Source organism: Oncorhynchus keta, chromosome 19 (genome assembly GCF_023373465.1).
Source record: "Oncorhynchus keta strain PuntledgeMale-10-30-2019 chromosome 19, Oket_V2, whole genome shotgun sequence".
Classification (NCBI taxonomy): domain Eukaryota; kingdom Metazoa; phylum Chordata; class Actinopteri; order Salmoniformes; family Salmonidae; genus Oncorhynchus; species Oncorhynchus keta.
Window position 1 is genome coordinate 9,502,355 of NC_068439.1, and position 3,920 is coordinate 9,506,274.

General features: G+C 47.7%; 1 long non-coding RNA gene across 1 annotated transcript; it reads left to right on the plus strand.

The window, feature by feature from the left end:
* The first annotated feature begins 506 nt into the window (after positions 1–506).
* On the plus strand, positions 507–1,172 carry LOC127909185 (uncharacterized). Its single transcript, XR_008070070.1, has 3 exons — positions 507–668; positions 925–1,052; positions 1,085–1,172. It is a non-coding gene; the product is annotated as an uncharacterized LOC127909185 (long non-coding RNA).
* Positions 1,173–3,920: the final 2,748 nt, after the last annotated feature.

Consider the following 3,920-nt stretch of genomic DNA (forward strand, 5'->3'; position numbering starts at 1 on the left):
TTATTTATTTACTTTTCTGCTCTTTTGCACACCAATATCTCTACCTGTACATGATCATCTGATCATTTTTCACTCCAGTGTTAATCTGCAATATTGTAATTATTCGCCTACCTCCTCATGCCTTTTGCACACAGTGTATATAGACTCCCCTTTTTTCTCTGTGTTATTGACTTGCTAATTGTTTACTCCATGTGTAACTCTGTGTTGTCTGTTCACACTGCTATGCTTTATCTTGGCCAGGTCGCAGTTGCAATTGAGAACCTGTTCTCAACTAGCCTACCTGGTTAAATAAAGGTGAAATAAAAAAAAAATAATAAAAAAATGATGTAATGGGTTTCTACCTAAGTATGGTTCTCAATCAGGGACAACGATTGACAGCTGCCTCTGATTGAGAACCATACCAGGCCAAACATACAACTCCCAAATCATAGAAAAAATAATATAGACTGCCCACCCCAACTCACGCCCTGGCCATATTAAAACAAAGACAAAACAAAGGGGGCGGCAGGTAGCCTAGTGGTTAGAGTGTAGGGGCGGCAGGTACCCTAGTGGTTAGAGTGTAGGGACGGCAGGTAGCCTAGTGGTTAGAGTGTAGGGACGGCAGGTAGCCTAGTGGTTAGAGTGTAGGGACGGCAGGTAGCCTAGTGGTTAGAGTGTAGGGACGGCAGGTAGCCTAGTGGTTAGAGTGTAGGGGCGGAAGGTAGCCTAGTGGTTAGAGTGTAGGGGCGGAAGGTAGCCTAGTGGTTAGAGTGTAGGGACGGCAGGTAGCCTAGTGGTTAGAGTGTAGGGGCGGAAGGTAGCCTAGTGGTTAGAGTGTAGGGGCGGAAGGTAGCCTAGTGGTTAGAGTGTAGGGACGGCAGGTAGCCTACTGGTTAGAGTGTAGGGACGGCAGGTAGCCTAGTGGTTAGAGTGTAGGGGCGGCAGGTAGCCTAGTGGTTAGAGTGTAGGGACGGCAGGTAGCCTAGTGGTTAGAGTGTAGGGGCGGCAGGTAGCCTAGTGGTTAGAGTGTAGGGACGGCAGGTAGCCTAGTGGTTAGAGTGTAGGGACGGCAGGTAGCCTAGTGGTCAGAGTGTAGGGGCGGCAGGTAGCCTAGTGGTTAGAGTGTAGGGACGGCAGGTAGCCTAGTGGTTAGAGTGTAGGGGCGGCAGGTAGCCTAGTGGTTAGAGTGTAGGGGGCAGGTAGCAGGTAGCCTAGTGGTTAGAGTGTAGGGACGGCAGGTAGCCTAGTGGTTAGAGTGTAGGGACGGCAGGTAGCCTAGTGGTTAGAGTGTAGGGACGGCAGGTAGCCTAGTGGTAAGAGCGTTGGACTAGTAACCGGAAGGTTGCAAGTTCAAACCCCCGAGCTGACAAAGTACAAATCTGTCGTTCTGCCCCTGAACAGGCAGTTAACCCACTGTTCCAAGGCCGTCATTGAAAATAAGAATTTGTTCTTAACCGACATTATGTACATCATCTCTACCTGCATTATGTACATCATCTCTACCTGCATTATGTACATCATCTCTACCTGCATTATGTACATCATCTCTACCTGCATTATGTACATCATCTCTACCTGCATTATGTACATCATCTCTACCTGCATTATGTACATCATCTCTACCTGCATTATGTACATCATCTCTACCTGCATTATGTACATCATCTCTACCTGCATTATGTACATCATCTCTACTTGCATTATGTACATCATCTCTACCTGCATTATGTACAGTGCATCAGCATTCAGCATCCAGACCCGTTGACCTTCTCCACCTTTTGTTTAAAACTCGGGAGAGAAGGGCCTTGTTTTTGGTTCTGACATGCACCGTCAACTGTGGGACCTTATATAGACAGGTTGTGTGCCTTTCCAAATCATGTCCAATCACTTTAATTTACCACCGGTGGACTCCAATCAAGTTGAAGAAACATGTCAAGGATGATCAATGGAAACAGGATGAACCTGAACTCAATTTTTCAAGTCAAAAGATCAGAATCATTTTGTAAATAAGGTATTTCATTTTTTTACATATTTTTTTTTAGACATTTGCAAATATTTATAAAAAAAAACAGTTTTTCGATTTGTCATTATGGGGTAATTGTGTGTAGATTAATGAGGAACAAAATGTCTTTCATCCATTTTAGAATAAGGCTGTAACGTAACAAAATGTGTAAAAAGTCAAGGAGTCTGTGTGAGCCACACGTTGTACAGAGATGCTAAAATCAACCATGCTGTGTCCTTGGCTACACCCCAAATGGCCCCCTATTCACCGTAGAATGCGCTACCCTATGGGGCCCTGGTTAAAAGTAGTGCACTATATAGGGTGTCATTTGGGACACAATTCCTCTGTTATGGCTGTTGAGGAGGAAAGGAAGGTTTAGGGGTTGTTTCCTGTATCTAACAGTGACTATGCCCTCTCTCTTTCTCTCTCTCTCTCGCTGTCGCTCTCATTATTTCTCTCTCGTTCTCTCTCACACACACACATACACACACACACACACACACACACACACACACACACACACACACACACACACACACACACACACACACACACACACACACACACACACACACACACAGCACATACAGACACACACACACACACATACACAGCACATACAGACACACACACACATACACAGCCCATACAGACACACACACACACATACACAGCACATACAGACACACACAGTTCCCCCTCTGTGGTCTCTCTCTCACACACACATACACAGCACATACAGACACACACACACACACACATACACAGCACATACAGACACACACAGTTCCCCCTCTGTGGTCTCTCTCTCACACACACATACACAGCACATACAGACACACACAGTTCCCCCTCTGTGGTCTCTCTCTCACACACACATACACAGCACATACAGACACACACAGTTCCCCCACACAGGCTCAGTCCAAATCTTTATGATGGCTCCGCTTCACCACGGCTGTTTAAACTGTTGCTTATTCAGTGTGTGTGTTGTGTGTGTGTGTGGTGTGTGTGTGTGTGTGTGTGTGTGTGTGTGTGTGTGTGTGTGTGTGTGTGTGTGTGTGTGTGTGTGTGTGTGTGTGTGTGTGTGTGTGTGTACAGTGCAGTTCCCCTGTGTGTGTTAATCTCATAATAAGGACTTCCTCTGTGGGAGCTGCTGCTTGGGAAAGAGAGAAAGGGAGACAGGGGGAGGGGAAGAGAGAGACACAGACAGAGAGGGGGGAGAGAGTTCCCCCTCTGTGGGGGAGGGGGAGAGAGATACTGAGAGAGATAGAGACAGAGAGAGAGAGAGAGAGAGAGAGAGAGAGAGAGAGGGAGAGAGATGGGGGAGAGAGAGAGACCGAGAGAGAGGGAGGGAAGGGGAGAGGGAGGGATTGGGAGAGAGACCGAGAGAGAGAGAGGGAGGGAGGGGGAGAGAGATACAGATAGACAGATTTCCTCCCTCTCTTTCCTCTCCTCCCTCTCTTTCCACTCCACACATACACTCCCTCTCCTCCCTCTCTTTCCCCTCTCCTCCCACTCCTCTTCTCCTCCCTCTCTTCTCTTCCCTCTCCTCTTTAAACTTTCCTCTGTGTGTGTGTGTGTGTGTGTGTGTGTGTGTGTGTGTGTGTGTGTGTGTGTGTGTGTGTGTGTGTGTGTGTGTGTGTGTGTGTGTGTGTGTGTGTGTGTGTGTGTGTGTGTGTGTGTGTGTGTGTGTGTGCCTGTGTGTGTTAATCTCAATAAGGACTTCCTCTGTGTGGGTGCTGCTTCTTGGGAGTTCAAAAGAAGACAAGGAGAGAAAAGGGGGGAGAGCTTTGGAAAAGAGGCAGAGAGAGGCAGAGAGAGAGAGAGAGAGGGGGGAGAGACAGGGAGAGAGAGGGAGAGAGAGGGGGCGAGAGAGACAGAGAGTGAGAGGGAGAGAGAGGGGGGAGGGGGAGAGATGGACAGAGAGAGAGAGGGA